The sequence below is a fragment of the Oxyura jamaicensis genome, chromosome 1 (genome assembly GCF_011077185.1).
Source record: "Oxyura jamaicensis isolate SHBP4307 breed ruddy duck chromosome 1, BPBGC_Ojam_1.0, whole genome shotgun sequence".
Classification (NCBI taxonomy): domain Eukaryota; kingdom Metazoa; phylum Chordata; class Aves; order Anseriformes; family Anatidae; genus Oxyura; species Oxyura jamaicensis.
In genome coordinates, this window is record NC_048893.1 from 109,991,223 (window position 1) to 110,008,645 (window position 17,423).

Genomic DNA, 17,423 nt, shown 5'->3' on the forward strand with positions numbered 1-17,423 from the left:
AACTTGGCAACTCGTTTTTCAGTGTTTAAACATGAGAATGAGATGGGACTTCATCCAACGCCCACTGTCATCAGTGGGAGTTCTTCCACTGACTTCTGTGGGCATTGGATCCGGCCCCTGCTCAGCAGGACATTTTCTTTCTGGGAAGAAAAAGCAATCTCTCTTTGGAAAGGTTTTTTTCTTTAAGACATGGCCAATATAGCTATTTACTCTCTTCTTATTGTTTTGCAAAATCAAGATGATGTGTTTTTTTTTTAAAGAGAAGAAAGTACAGCTCAGGAAAAACAAGTATAGTTTTCTAACACTTTATTCTATTAACAGTAAGCATTAAAAATACCGATGGAAAATATCTCATCATCTGACTTGTGTCAAGTTTGTCACTGCAAGTGTATACTGTTTCCATAACATAACTGAAGTACAATTATGGGAAAAATAACAAGTACATGTAGATCTTTCACTGATGCCATTATGTAATTAAAATATGCAGAAAGTGCACAGATGTGAAGCCACTGTTATGCATACTGATGCTGAAGAAACAAAGACTCTTTCTCATTTCTTCCAATGGCACACGCAGAGCTTGTTGTACTGGCTTGAAAATGTGACATGGAACTGCTGGGTTTTGCACTCAGTAACCAGGATTCCTCCTTGTGTCTAGCAAGTATCAGGGAGAATCTTTGTCACTAAGTGCAATTAACAGCTACTCAGCATGTGGTGTGGTGAAGAAATTGAAGCAAAGTTCATAGCAGTACAGCATTAATCCTTTGATTCACAGCAGGAGTTGGTTTTCTTCACTCTGTTCTTGAGATACCATGGTATGACAACCCAAGGTATCCCTGGATACTGGTAATGCACTATCTACAAATCTGTTCTTTTTACAGAATCATGTGAAAACCAAAAAAGACCCTGGACGGGGGCAGTCTCCAGAGAACAGAAGTGAGGAGAAAAACTTGGCCAGCAGTGAACTCAAGATGGACCCATGAGCTTACTGATCTGACACCTAAGTAGACCTAGCATAGCTGATGTGTTCTAGCCTTCTTCAACACAGTACCAAAGGGCATACCATGTCTTGGTGAGGAGGACAACATGAAGCTGGCTCATGGAACATGCCAAAAGGGATGTTCACTTTATGAAACCCTGCCAGAAGGGTTTCATAAAGCCTTCACTTCTGCTGCTCCAGAGAAAGTCACAGGAGAGAGAAGCAGCTGTTGCATCTCCTATTGCCACACTGGTTAGCTTGGCTTTTCACTTTTTCCAAAGGTTTTTCCTCCTGCTCCAATGTGCCTCTCTTCAATTTACAACCCCATTTTTTTCTGGGAACAGGATTTAGCCCTGTTTTTTTCTATTTCCCATAAAATAAGCAGGCACTCTTTATGCACATTGCAATTATTTCTATAAAATTATTCAACAAGTGTGCTTTTCTGCTTTTTTAATATGAACTCAGAACAAAACTGTTTGTACATATAGATATTATAAAAGTCTAATAACAGTCTGAGTAACACAGAGCTGACTTAAATTAAAAGCTGTGTGCTGAAAGCAGTCAAATGGTTTACTTTAACATTACAGAGTTTACAATGGAGCACATTTAAAATATAATGCATTTTTTCCCACCATCCGAGCTTTTTTCTGCTATCATTTTATGCTCTGAGAGTCCCGGGTATGTACAGAGTGCTACATATTAACTATTTCTTTTCGTACCTCCCTAAACAGTACAATAGAGGTGTAAACATTGGAGTCTGGTTCAAACAGTGATACTATCATCAAGATCGTGGACAATGTAATTTTACCAGGCACCAGTCTACAAGGATAAGGGTAAGAGCTAGCTTTTTGCCAGAAGTAATGTCTCATTTTGTTCTGTACCTCAGGGTCCATGCTAACCTGTTATGCCACTGCAGTACTAATTGATAATTGAGAAAGCAGCCTGCTGTATGTACAAAAAAAAAAAAAAAAAAAAAAAAAAAAAAAAAGGCAAAACAAATCCCCAGGCAGAAAAAAAATCTACGTTGTGAGCCTTACCCTGATTCATACCCAGCTCTACATCACAAGGATTTTTTCTCTTCCTCCTTACTCACTATTAAACAATAGAGAATTTCAAGTCAGGAAGAAGAAAAACTCAGAAGAAAAAAAAAATCCCGCAGTGGACAACTTGTAAAAATCCTGCAAGTACTTACAAGTAAGTATGCACGTGTGTGGGAGGCTACAAACACAGTTCTCTTTGTAGGCCAGGGATGTGAATCAGAGAGGCTATTCATGGTAGAGGTACTACAGTAAGTGTTTGCAGGACCCATCCCTCTGTGTCTTCTCTTCTCCATTATCAGTTCCCAAGGCCCGTAAGTGTTACTAATGCAGAGCAAAATGTAGCTCAGAGGGTGTTTAGTCAGGGAGATGAGTAGTTTCTTGTTCTCTACTCACATGGAAGGAAAAGGGACAGAGCTAAAAGGCTAACGTAACAGCCTGCTTTTGGCATCGGCTGTTGCTAATTTTCTTTGGCGTGCTTTGACTACCTGTCTGAAAGGCTGCTGCAGTGCAGGAAGGAAATTTTTCAAGAGATTAAACTATTATTGTTTCCTGTGTGGCTGTCTTCACTGTATATGAAAAAAAGCTTTAAGGGCACTTGAAAAGAGATTTGTCTGAATAGCAAAGTTGTTGTGATTCATCCCCCGCCTCCCTCCTCAAAGAGTCGGGATTTGGCCAATTTCCTCAGGAAAGTGGTTGATTAGGGCCCATGGATTTATCCACAGCCTACATACGAGATGTCATAAAGGTGATTAATGGTGAACTCTCCATCATAGGAAGCTCAGAGTTTAGAAAAGCTATTTTCAAGGGCATGGAAGGAAAATAAGTCATTTGTATTTTTGCCAAAATGCTTCAATGTTTAAATGCCTCTTTGTGCTCATGGTAATTAATGCTGCTGCCTATCAGAGGCTAGTGTATTTTCTGATTTTACAAGTTTGTTTGAAAAATTGATTCAATGTGTTTCAGTGTTTACGTAAGAGGATATTGTGGAATTAAAATAAAATGTTTCCACAAGACCAGCGTTTGTTGCTATCCTTGAATCTAAGCATGATGTTAGAAGCATTTTTATGCCCCTTCCCAAGAAAAAGTTCACCTGGGCTTTCCCCAGAAGGCAGTGCTATTATAGTGCAACTTGATGAGTGCTTTGGGAGATAATTACCCAACCTGACAAAGAAAACCTGCACAGAGCCTTTGAGAATTCACTAAGAGTTTCAAAACATGAGATTTTCTTGTGCCTCTCCTGTCTGGCACTTACTTTGTCCAAGCTTTCTTCCCACTAATTTCTGTCCTAGCCTTCACTCCAGGAACCATCTGCCAACTCTCATGTACTCCTTTATTTTTTAACTGAAAGGTTGGGCAAAGGGAAACACCATGAGGCATGTGCAAAGGCTAACTATAGTTCTCTCTTTTTTTTCTTTTTTTTTTTCCTCTTTTTTTTTTTTTTTTTTGTGTAAAATTCTCAGTTAAATTTTGGAAAACATTTTTTTTGATCAGGAAGTGTGATTAATTCCCTGTAGCATCAGACAGAGCAGAGGATCAGGAAAGTGGGGAGCCCAGTTCCACCACATACATTTGGCAGAGCTGTATCCTTCCTTGCTCTAAGCACTTGCTTTGTTGAACAAAGCAAAACACCTGCAGCTGGAAGACACAATCCTGGCTCAGCCTTAGGGCCCTCACTCTAGAGACAAGGTTAGGGAAAGGAAATCCACCACAGGTCTTCCTCCGGGTAGCTTTACATACGGTGGCTGCTGTGCATATAGGGACTGAAATGTCTCTGAGAAACAGGGCACCTGCAAGAAATCTTGTCATTAACAGGGTGATCATACATATCTATAACAGCAGGTGAGACTTCAGAGGTTTCTATTAGAAGATATCTCTATAGATGAAAATCCTAAGAAAGGCAGTCAAATAAAATCACCTGGTTCTGGTATGAACAGGTATCACAGAGCAATGCAGGTGAAAAGAGAGCATCCCTTGTCCCTTCCTAGGGAAACATTTCTAGTGCTCTTTCCTGGCATGTGATGATAGCAAAGTAGCTTTTTCTCACACGATGAAGTAAACATTTTATGCCAGGAATAGGATAGAGGAAACCGAGTACATCTGGGCATTGTGCAACATTATTCAACATCTGTTAATAGTAACTAACTTTGAAAGAAAATAAAAAAAAAAAAAAAAGAGGACTCCTCATGAACTGATTTCCCAACTGTATTTTTAGAGATATTATTACCCATTTGCCTTCTCTTTAGTGCTTGAATATTTGTTCCTAGCCCTCCCTCCCCTTCTAATCACAATTCTCTTTTCATAGCTGCTCCTGTAACAACCAGCTACTTCACCTCCATCATTCCAGCCCTTACCTCCATTTCCTCTGCTTCTCCTCTCACAAGTCCCTGACCAGCATCTAAGTCTTGCCCCTGTCTGTATCCCTAGTTTTTGTAACTACATCTTGCCTCCCCTTTTCATCTTCACACCCAGATTCTCTGCTACTTTCCAGGCCCTGTTGTCTTCTTATAGCCATGATGGGGCAATCTGCACTCTCAGCAAGACCAGAAATTATGCACAATTCAGTCCAGTTCTGCTTTTGCCAGCACTACTACAGCCATTTCTTATATTTTCATAATCCACAGAAAAATCCTGAATTTAAAAAAAAAAAAAATGCTAGAAAATACTTCTGCACACACATTCCATTATAGCTAAGTTGATTTTCCTTTCAACATGTGTTATACCCTTCTGTATACACCCAAACATGTGAGCTGTTCAGCAAAGCTGCATTTCTAACTCTTCAGTTTTCCTAATACTCAGAATTCATGAACCAGGCTGTAAAGATCACAAAGGGACTTGGTTTTGTTTGACTTTTTAAGAACAAAAGTCAGTGCTCTGCTTGGCTCTTCACCTTTCCTCCTGCAAATGCACAGGCCAGAATGCTACTGCCTTTGTAATGACAGAAGAACTGGCTGCCATGAGATTCACCACACACTGCTGCAGTTGATAAAGTCTTGGTGGGAACAAAGCACAAAAGGCTATTTTTCAGATAATTTTTCACTGGGCAAAGATGGTCTTATCAGAGGGAGAGAGAAGGCATCAGCAGAGTTTCTCTCTCTAAGTGTGTGATGTAAATGGTAACATGTGTTCTTAGGGCTTTGAAATACCTGAACTTTTAGCAAGGTCTGTGGCCTTTCAGCAGTTCCAACACAGCTTAGACTTTCTGGCTTAGAGTTCAAGACTGAGCTCCAAAGTGAAGTTATTATTTAAAAAAAAAAAAAAAAGACTACTACAGAGACTCTATTTAGAGCTTCCTGGCAGCAGGCAAGTGGGGGGTGGGGGGGAAGCTGTTTATCTTGACCAAAGATTTCCTTAGTTGTACATGAAAAACATTTATTTTTTTGTCAAACATGGCTAGCAGTCTCACAAAGAGTGGCACTCAGGAGGCTAGGATCACCAGGGTGTTGCTGGCAGTGCTGCTGGCCCAGACAGGAGGAGTATCTGCTGACTTCAAACTGGGGCACTTGACGTCTGACAATGCTGACAACGATGACGATGATGAGCTGAGAGAGGGAAAAGGTTATGCAGTTAATATTTTCCTGTAGGGAAATGTCATCACCATCCACCCACTAGGCAAATAAAGATCATAACAGAAGAGGCACAAGAAATCTGCATTACCAGCCCTTGCTGTTTTCACTAAGGGTTGTGACCAGTGCAGAAATGGGAAGCTATTTTCCCATCCCACAGACATTTTTTAGGAGACAAAAAGAGCTGAGACTTCCACGATGAGCTAGTGGGAAGAAGATGCTCTGTCAAAGTAGCCAGGAGCCTGCCACTCACAGCACATCTTCAGGACAGGAGTTTGGTTTCTCGCTCCTCATTCACCTAAATCATAATTGGTCAGATCACAGTGCTGCAGAAACAGCTTCTGCTCCTGCCCAGCAAGGGACTTCATACAAAATGCGTCCAGAGGGCTTGCAAGATGTACATCCTTCATTTCAGCTGACACCCTGAATTACCAGGCAGCTCTAAGGTGCTTAGCTTAAGGTCTGACCAGAGAGTCTAGCCTGTACCTCAATAACTTTTCTCAATATAAATGCTTTCCTAAAGTTGGTTCATTCTCACTAAAAAAAAAAAAAAAAAAAAAAAAAAAAAAAGTTTCTGTTTTTAAGACTTGGGCAAGTTCCCTTGAAACCTTTCCTACCAACTTGTATTCTGGTTCTAGAAACATGCACAGGAGTAAATTTCCTTGCACATGGTTTCACTGGGACTGAAATAAGCCTTGAGGCCCAGTCCTACAAACAAAGGGAGGTTTTCCATTGTTTGCTGTGGAGTCTGGTTTGAGCTGAGTGATCAAAATAGCAGTACTGAGCAAGACATTATTTGCAAAACATATAGAAATAGATATATTTAGCTTCTTCAGGATAACCCACTGACCAGTTTCAGCACGTGGAAAAATCTCCAGAATTTGGCACTCACATAATAAATCTACTCTTTTTAATATATTAGTAGGAATTCTATAAATGCATAGCAGATGTTATGACCCTGCAGAAGACTGAAGTCTGAAGCAGCTATAAGAGAGTTGCCAGTGGTAACCTATTCTTGTTGTGTTTAACATGCAATATTTGCTAGTATTCAGAAATTCTATGAATAGGTCCTCACCAGAAGAAAAAAGAAAGAATAACACGCCTTGACATGCTGAAGGGGTTCTGAAATCAAGCATATCCTATTATTTTGGATTTCACATTCATAAACAGAAAATGTGGACACCCACCCTAAAACTAGGTCTAGCCTGTCCCCACTATACTCAGTTCGCAGCTACATGAAGTGCTTTTCAGCACTGCATTCTCACAAAGAAGATTTTGGCTAAGGCTGTCTCACCCTTATTCAAGAATAGTATAGGACTATTCAAGATGAAAAATACTTTTTCAGATGAGATGCATATGGAAATAATTAGAAGGAAAATGCAAAGACAGATCATGTCAAATGCAAAGTTTGCCATCTCTTCTTCATCATCTGATTAAATTTTATAGTCCACAGATACCATGAGATGTTACAGGAAAGAAGATTTCATTTGGACTGCATTTTTCAGACACTGTCCTGATATTTGCCATATTTGCCACCTGTATCTTCATTGTTTCCCTAGGAAAAAAAAAAAAAAAAGAGAGAGAGAGAGAGACTGCAAACTGACTCTCCAACAAGAGAAACAGAGTAGTAAAAAAATGTTCTAAATTACTATTTCAACCTGATCCAAGAAAACTGAAAAGAGAGTGGAAGTTTCTGTATATTGCAGTACTGGTGCATGCCATGTAAATAGCACAGGACATCTTTAAAGTAACTGGAATAACACACAGTTCCTGCTGAGATGGAAAGCACAATGTGGCACAAATTTCACAGTGGTGGTAGTTCTGCTCATCCTACCATGAAAACAAAAACAGGAGAGACATAAGTGAGACATTTCTGAAGGCATACAATGAGCAGGCTAAGAGAGACAGAAGGATATGGGAGATGGGATGGGATGGGATGGGATGGGATGGGATGGGATGGGATGGGAGTTTCATCTTCACTGGCCTCAGGTTTCTGCTGGACTTCCTGCAGGATCAACATGAAGACAGAATCCTCTGCAGCCCTGGCATAGAATAGATGAGGCAGGCCTTATCAGGAAACTGGAGCTGGTTTTCTAGCAAATGCAAGCATGTTTTGCTGCAGAAAGTTTGTCAAGCTTTTCTCTAATTAAAGGTGGAATAGTGGCCCACCACTTGCCTATTGCTTTCCATGCTAGAAAATGATGGGGCCATCTTTCAAGAATTTGTCCATAATTTGCAATAGAACTTCTGAATTTGACAAACAGATGATCAGCTGAGGTCACCTTTATATTTGCTCTTGTCTCCTTTGCCTTCTTTGCCAGTCCCATCCTCTGCACAGCCCATAAATGCAACCATTTTCTCCTCTGCTAATCTCTCTAAGTTTTCTGACCTTTCTGCCTCCTTCTCCACCTTTATTTCAATACCTGAACACCTGTGTCTTACAGTATACCTCATGTCAATTCCCTGTTTTATCTGCTCCAGTTTTGTGATACTTTCTTTCCTTTCTTTCTTTCTCTTTCTTTCTTTTCTTTCTTTCTTTCTTTCTTTCTTTCTTTTTCTCTTTCTTTCTTTCTTTCTTTCCTTCCTTCCTTCCTTTCCTTCTTTTTCTTTCTTTCTTTCTTTCTTTTCTTTCTTTCTTTCTTTCTTTCTTTCTTTCTTTCTTTCTTTCTTTCTTTCTTTCTTCCTTTCTTTCCTTCCTTCCTTCCTTCCTTCCTTTCCTTCCTTCCTTCCTTCCTTCCTTCCTTCCTTCTTTCTTCCTTCCTTCTTTCTGTCTTTCCTTCCTTCCTTCCTACTTTCCTTCTTTCTCTTTTTCTTTCTCTCTCTCTCTCTTTCTTTCTCTCTCTCTCTTTCTTTCTCTTTCTTTTCTTTCTTCCTTTCTTCCTTTCCTTCCTTCCTTCCCTTCCTCCTTCCTTCCCTGTTTCCCTCTTTCCCTCCTTTCTTCCTTCCTTGCTTCCTTCCTTCCTTCTTTCTTTCCTCATTTTACCTTCTTCAGAGATACCCATGAGCTGTGTTCCTCTCTGTGTGCCTGGCTGTGGAGTTGCTGCCATTTCTCTTTCCTTTGCTCCTTCACAGGAAGCGGGGGTAGGCTGGAGCTAATTGAGTCATCATTGATTCATTTAGATAGACAGACAAAGAATAGTACTATTCATGTATTTTAATGTTATAAACCATTTCTAACATAACAAATGTGAAGTCATTTGTGTAGATGAAGTATGTCATGGTAGGCTACAGTGACACAAAGGTTTTGTCAGTGTTCATTTCAGATCAACATCTTTCCTCACTCAGAACCTCACACAAGAGAACAGTTGACCAACCATACCTCTCATCAAGGTCAAATCTTTACCACAGCATTGTATTAAATATTCTGTCCCTCACAAGGCAGACAGGCAGATAAACCAAGCACACTGTTAAATCAACACTGCTTTAAACTACTGTTTCTTCAGAAGAACTACTATGGCTTTGCTAAATCCATCGATCCTTTCCCAATTAGCCATACACTACATTTCATTCCTGACTTAGATTTTGGAAGAGTGATTGTTCTTTCAGAAACATATGAAGCAAGATTCCAAAAACAAGCTTATTTTATTATGCTCAATTATTAAATTTTCTCTGTCATTTGCTGTTCGTATTTGCTGGTAAGCATTTACACATTAATATTTTTTGAGTTCATGTAGAGTTTAACAATATGAATTCCTTATCAGTGAAAAGTAGTGTGTTCATTGGAGGGAGCCAAGTACATGAAGAATTAACAGTTATCAAATTCTAGAGGGAAAATAATTTCTGTTAGTCTGTTGCCAACTGTCATACTTCCATTTGTAGACATGAATTTCCCTTTGTTGGATATTGGCTGCAGTCAGTCTCCTAACATTCATTTCCTTAGCACAGAGTGTATTCATGCAAGCCCTAGACCCCAGTCCCCCGTTCTTTTCCTATAGTAGTCAATAAGAATATTTTCATTTATTTCAACGGAAGCAGAGTTGGAACCCTCACTAGAGAGATGTTTCAGTACTGTTCTGACCACTTACTCTTAGACATGCACAGGATTGAGTGCTCTTCCGGACAATACCAGCTTTGACATTTGTTAGTTGGAACTATTTATTAGCCAGCAGAATATTTAACTAATGTGTAGTCACCTCTACATTCCAAATATGGGGATCTTTCTTGAAATACTCTTTTTCTGTCTTCTTTATAATTTCTTCTTTCAATAAAAAGCCAAGATTTTCCACACACACACACAAAAAAAAGCAGACAGATGATTTCCATTAAAGACTTTTCATTTTTGAAAAATATTGTTTCATCAAAAAAAAAAAAAAAAAAAGTTTTCCATAAAAATAGTTGAATGGAAAAAATTCTTTACCAGCCCAAATATTTTCCCATTTTAAATAACTAAGGTTTGAATTACTCCTCTGGGGATACACAGAACATATTTAACTGCTTCATTGCCATATCAGAATATCAGATCTTTCCAAGATAACAAAAATTCTAGTCTTAAATATTGTAAATGCAACTCAGCTCACAGATTTTATTTAAGTAGCACTTAAGTTGGAGAAAGAGACCTCCTCAGATGAACTGCATGCAGTTCATGTTCATAGCTTCCTAGTCTTGTAGGATGTAGCTCTTTGTAAAGCTTCAGCAGCACTCAGGATGCCTGCTGGAAGATGGTTTATCTTCTCACTATCGTTGTTCAGCCCTCGTCTCTCTCATCTTTTCTGTCAAAAGCCTTCCTTCTCTTCAATCCCTCCTTCACATCCTCAATTAACATATATATTATATATTTGTTATATATATATATTTTTTTCCATCTTTTTCTCCAAAATCACCTTTCCTTCTTTCAAAAACAAGATCCTATTACAATTTGGTAAAAATTAAAATTTATCATTGACAAAATTTTCTGAGCAGCACTATCCAAAGAAGATGGATAGATAGATAGATAGATAGATAGATAGATAGATAGATAGATGGATAGATGGATAGATAGATGGATAGATGGATGGATAGATGGATGGATAGATGGATAAACTATTTTTCTCTGTCATTCAGAGGAGAAGTAACAGCAGATCTTTGATACCACTACATACTAATTTCAAGGAAATGCTGACATTTTAGCAATAACTGCTGTGTACTTCTGGAATATGCTATAAGCTTTGGTACTGACCTCTCAGATTGCATAACATACAAAGTCTTTAGAAATGGAAGAGCGACTGGCTGTCACACAACCAGGTTCTGCACATACCTAACAGCAACAGCGCTGGAGAATGACAGTAAAGCTCTAAAAAAGCAAAACTGATGAATTTTCTCTCTGAGCTGTGCAAAAGATCTCAAGGAAATGTAGAGGCAAGTTTCTCAACAGTTAGTCAGAAAGAAGGCACATCCCCTCCTCTTTCTCACTCTAGCAAAGGAACTAGTACATTTATTATGTAAGAGGGTAGTTTGATTGCATTACAAAAAAAAAAAAAAAAAAAAAAAAAAAAATTAAGAGGAGCTGAGAAAACACATGCTGAAAATTGTCTCTAGCTTACATCACCCTAGTTAAGGTTGTCCTATCTCAATTCACCAGTCTTTCCTTCTTGCTCAGATGAGGAACTCAGCCACACCAAGGAAAAATGAATAAATAAAATGATATCCTGTCTGATCCTGCAAACTATTCTACATGAAAACCATTATTTCTACAGCTAACCTTTGTTTCAGGCTCATGTCATAAAAGTGTACATTACAGAAGAAAAGGTTTCAAAAACTCAAAGAAACAGCACAGTCTTCCTTCTCTTGACACACAATTGATATGGGTCATCAGAGAGAGCTTATTTGTTTCATTCAAGTAAATAAGGAGATTCCTTAAGGGATCCAGTCACACATAAGCACAGGAGTAGTTGGACCTTTGAGCTTAAAGAATATATTCACATAAGCAGATTCACTTATGTGCGTACGTGTTAGATGGATTAAACTGAATGTTTGAGTAATTTAATCCAGATTGTTCTGGACATGTTATAACAAATTTTAGTGCTTGTGCTCTACTATACATGATAAGAAAAATACTTAACCTAAACAAATGAGCTGAAAACTCGGATAAACAGATGGAAGAACATTTATACTGTCTATGTATTACATATTACACGGCAAAAAAGAAATCTGTGACAAAGCCACTGTTCCACATAACTACTTCAACAATTTTAATCATCTTTCAGTTGATGACTGGCAATCATCAACTGGAAATATTAGTGTATTCTATTTCAACTTGCTAATGCAACAAATAAGCTTCTAGTGTTCAATAAAAGGCATCTTTGAGACAGTCCATTATTTTTCAAAGAAATGTTTTTTTTACAGACAGAATAACTTGACTTTTCCAGATATACTAAAACAAATATTTTGCAATGTAATTGTACAGTCATGCTCCTAATGTGGTTAGTTTCACATCTTCATTAAGTAACGAAGGGACAGATTTCCTAGGTAAAAAAAATCAGTCAGACACAACTGTGTAAAACAAAGTCTCAGAAAGCTACAGAAAACCCTGGATGGTTTTGACTGAGCAGGGATGGTTACAAGACATTCTGAAACATTATTCAATATTTTTAATGAAAATAGTAAGGTATACCTAAAGCAATTATTAGATGATAGCTTTTTTAACTCAGATTTCTCATTTAAGTAGTGGATTGTCTGCAGCTGAATACAGCATGTCAAAAAATGTTTTTATCACCTGCTTTAGTCCATCTGTACTACAGACCCCAGATATATGGATTGTAAAAGCTTACTTTTAAAAGGCCTAGTCCATCACAAAGTATAAAACTGTAATTAGTGAGAACTTGAAGTGCTGGTTTTTTGGTTGTCTGGTTGGTTGATTTGGTGGATTTTTTTTGTTGTTGTTCTTTTGTTTTGTTTTTTTAATACTGTGAGTATAATAATTTCTGTGAACAGGATATTCAAAGAAAACTAGACTCAGCAAGAACAGCTAGAGCAAGAATACTATGGAATAGAGCTGTCAGCTGGGTCTATCCAAAACAGCTCAGTAACATGTCTCCAACAATGGACATTAGCAGGAGGTTATGAAAAGAGCAGAAACAAAGCAAGGCGTACATACAGTACACTTGAAGTACCCTCCCAATCATATGAAGTTTAGAAACTTCCTGAACCAAACATAAGATTTGCGTATCATGACTTTAAATAAACCAAACCAACCAACCAACCAAAAAAAAAAAAAAAAATCTGAAGGTGACTATATGCAAAAAAGATGTTAAATCTGGTCCTCTGAAAACAGTGAGATACAGGTTACCAAAGTGTTCAGAAAGTAATCTGACTGAAAAATATTGAGTTTCAAGGACAGCAATAAAACTAAATGATTGGGTATAGAAGACTGCGGTGACAAGATGCATAATGAAAAGTAAAAAGGAAGTTAAAAAATTATGGGGGGGGTGTTATTAGAAAAGTAGGAAATTGCTTTGTGGAAATATGTCTGAAAAGAGCATGGATTTACAACACAGATGATTGAAGAGAATTAGGGATCAATCAGGCAATAAGAGAACATGACACTGCCCTTCAAACCGAGGAGAGTTGCGAGTGCCACTGCTTTTAAATGTCGGTCATGTGTGTATCTTCCAGCTTCCATTAATACCAGTGAGAGCCACTAGTATATATCTTCCACTGCTGCAATGATATATCCATCTTTTCTTCTGCCATTGTGTCACTAAGATTTATCTCAGCCACTACCTTTGCAATGAAATTTATCTAAGAGGCATAGCTACAATTAACTTGGGACCTAACACATTTTTATTTCAATTATATTGACACAAGAATGACAAGCAAAGCTTGAAAATGTTATTCTCAGTGTGGTTCATAGCAATAATATAAAGTCAAAACACCATCTGCTAAGACTCGGGGCAGGGTACAACAGGCACTTCAACAGGCACTTTTTCTTTTTTCTTTTTTCTTTTTTTTTGTAAAATACTAAAGATTTATAAACATGAACAAAGGAATGAAGCAAAAGGCAGAGCCATGTGAAATATATTTCCACTGAAAATCGGATAGGTGAAAGCTAGAATGAGACTTCTAGGAAGAAAGAAAATGTGCATATGTAAAGTCTCTTCTCAAAATATTACATGTAATGAAGGGTAAGCTCTATATAAGAAACAAATGAATACTTGATTGTAGACATCCAAAACACTGCTCTAAAAATTGGATTAAAGTTTAAGATGTTGAGAAAATACAGTCTCCTGGAATTTAAAAGCAGCTTTCTCCTTTTGCCCACAGTCTACTTCATAGTTACCTAAATATACCAGCAGGCAATTCTGACATGTCTTTGCTTAAATGTGGTTATATAAAGTAATACCGAAATAAGTTTTGGCTTTCCTGCAAATGTGCATAATGGAAAGACAAACATTATTAAAAAGACCATCATTTTTAGTGATTAAAATAATCCACAACAGAAAAAAAAAAAATCTTCTGTAACTTTCCAAGTTCCCATTTATCATAGTTTTGCAAAAAGAAGCCACGGTAATTTCATTTTTCTTGACTTCTATTAAAAAGATCAATACATATGATTCCAAAGAGTCTCGGCTCATGAAAAGATGGAGCTAGTCTGTAATCACATCTGAAAGTATTGGTTGTCATTAGCAGTAAGATTGATCTGTAAAGACAGTCAGCCCAGAGTGAAAGTACTTAAAAATTTCCATCGGGCTATTGCTGAACAACACTGCCCAGCAACCTTTCACCTTGCAGATAATTAAATACAGATAACGAATTACCATATTAGAAGGAAAAATTGCTTTGAGGATATTCAATAGATGCCCACTTTAGTAAAGCAGTTCCAAATCCCTGAATAATGATTTTGTTTTGCGCATAAAACCTAATGAGCTCCGACAGTATAAAGTCATTTTTCAACATGCATTTAAATCTGACTTGTCAGATAAGATATTAATAAGTCACCTGAGGTACAAGAATTGCTAATGGCCTGCAGCATGATCATTGCAAGTCCTCATACTGTCTTGGCTGTGAGAAGAGGATCCGGTGGGCTTAGCAAGGAAGAGCCTTCTCCTACAAGCCGGACAGGAATTCCAACCCTACTTAAACCCCTTGGCTTGCTAGGGACAAGGATGCTCCCTTCCATGTGCCCTGCCAGCCACCAGCTGCCCCTGCCATGTTGCAGGAAGCCTCCATGGCCTTGTCCTTCCATGAATGCTCTTGGAGATCCTTGCTCTCCCAGCCTCCCCTCTCACTCCAAGCACTGCAACTCCCCAAGGCTTAGTTGCTCACTAATGTTCGTGTCCAGGCCCTGGTGGCACCACCAGCCCTGCCTGTTCCTGCCCACCCCCAGGACTCCCCCACTTGCTCAGGGCCCAGGGCCCCATCAGTAGCAGGACCATCAGCCCCTGCCCCAGCAAGGCTGCTGCAGGGCTGGGCTTGGCTCCAGGTCCCCACAGCCCTGCTGTGCCCAACCATGGGCCCCACAGAACCAGACCCACGTCCTGGCCAGCCCTGCCCCAGTGGAGGAGCCCTGCTGCTGGCTGGTGAGGACAGCCCAGGCTGCCAAGCACTGCCCTGCTGACTGTGGATGAAAGCCATCCCCAGCTCCAAACAGCTCTGCACAATTTGCACAGGCATGCAGAGAAGGCCAAGCAATCCTCAAGTTCTACTTTGGAGTATGTGCCCTTAATTACATCTTGCTGGAGCTCAGTAAAAGCAAGGGGACAGAGACATGTCTCCTGGAGAGCCTCCACAGACCCCAGAGGGGCGGGGGTTTACCTATAGTTATTTGCTCACATGTGGTTCCAGTGCAGTTTGCATGGGAATCTCTTCAAGGCATAGAACATGACCAGGTCTGAAACTGAATACAAGCAAAATTACATTAAGCTCTAAGAGCTGAGATTCTGACATCTTTGAATTCAGTCAAATCACTTGAAACAGGACTGTGAAGCACAGTTAAACAACCCTAGAGGTTTAGCAGCCTTCTCTGGGCAAGGTAAAGGTCCTGCACTTGAGGGGGAAGAAGGAGGAGATGAGAAACAATCTGTCAGAAGACAAAAAATGAAATGTCAGTAAGAAAGGAAAAGAGCTAGGAAGGAAAAAAAAAAAAAAAAAAAAAAAAAAAAAGACTAGTTCTGAAAAGAGAAAGGAAGTGATTGCAGTTTTGGCAGTTCCCATAACTTGGGATGCTACCAGGTCAACACAGAGCAGGGAATCTCAACTTTCTCTATAGCATCTGGAGCAGAAAGCCCTCAAGAAGAATCTGCATTTATCAGTGGAGAAAAGCACAGACATTAGGCTCCTGAAATCTATTTCTGAACCGATGAGCCCAGGTGAAAAAAAAAAGTCCCAGAATCATGTTTTAAAAGCTTTATGTGAATGATGTGAATGTTTCGTGTAAGCAATAACTACAATAAATTAAGTGTAATTTGGGGTATCCACACAGCTGGCAAGTCTAGGAAGGATATTCTCAAGTATTTTGCTACAAACATTGTAATTTAAGAAAAGCTATTTTTAGCTGCTCCTAAATAAAATAATGTAGGAGAGTATGTTTTTATGGAAATACCGTAAGGTAGGAAAGCTCAGTTTCTTGGAATTTCCTGTAAAAATACCAGGGAGAAGGTGTTTTCTTATGTAATTCCAGTGAAAAAGAATTAATCTGGAAATAATTTATTATTCTTTCAAAAGCTAAACTTATATTTCCCTTCTAAAATGTGGGCAATGCTTCCATCAGAGCTCATGGTATTACTTTGCTTCTACCAAAAATTTGTTTCAAACATATGACAAGAGAGCATGATTTCAGGCAGCTCTTTTTAACCTTCCATTTTCTCCCAATTCTGTCACAGAAAAGTAAATAGTTTTGGTTCAAAAGCTTGTTAAAGCTGGTATGTAACAACAAAAAATTACTCACCTCTCATGCCATTTGCAAAAGCCAAGCATTTTAAAGTAAGAAAATGGATAGATGAGGACATTGCTCATTTCATATTGGCCAGTAGGTAAATCTAAAAAGCTCAGACAGTTCAAACAGTGCCATCTGTGGCTGATTTCCCACCACCTACATACCCATATGAGCCACCCAGGGAGCTTGGCAAGAGCTTGTTTCAGCGGATGGCGTTGCAGCAGTTCCATATCCTGCTCCCAACATAACCTACAGGCTGTAGCAGTAACTTATTAAATCCCAAAATGTCTTCTGCACTTTGGCAGCAAGAGTTGGCACGGTGACCTTGTTCTCCACACTTTGGGAGCTCAGCTTTACCATGGCCAGAATTTAGTCTTTTTCCAATCTTAGCTTTACTGAGGATGGCAGTTGGAACATGTGAGGCCCTGCCTCTTTTGATTTCAGTGAACTCAGTAACTCATCCACTATTATGTCTGCTTCAAGGAATTAGCTATTATACCATAGCAAAACAGCCTTAGCTGTTCCCTGTGGAGTGTTTTTCTATTGCTTTATCCTTAATTTGGTATCATAGTGTTTTTCTTTAAAAATGTTACCTAGTAACTGTACTTACCAACTGACATAGGAATTTGACAAGAAAAAAAATAAAATGCAGAAAATCAGGAAAAACTGGAATACAAGAATGAGTCTTACTGAAATCATATTTGCACGTGGCCCTGTCAATCTGTGTCACTGATGCCTTCACAGCTACTTGTGTTTTTTAGGACAGTTTTATTTTATATTTTTGGTGAAATATTTTGTAGCTAGAGTCAGAGTGATAGTCCTTGTGTTGTGATGAAATGTTCATTTCTACATAGTTGATAAGATTGATAATTGTGTTTATCGTGTGGGTAGTGTGAGATTAATGATCTTGCTTAATTATTCATTTCCTTGCTCTTGAGTGCTTGAGTTTTGTAAATTATACAATGGGGTAAAAATGTTATGTTGCTTAACAGTCT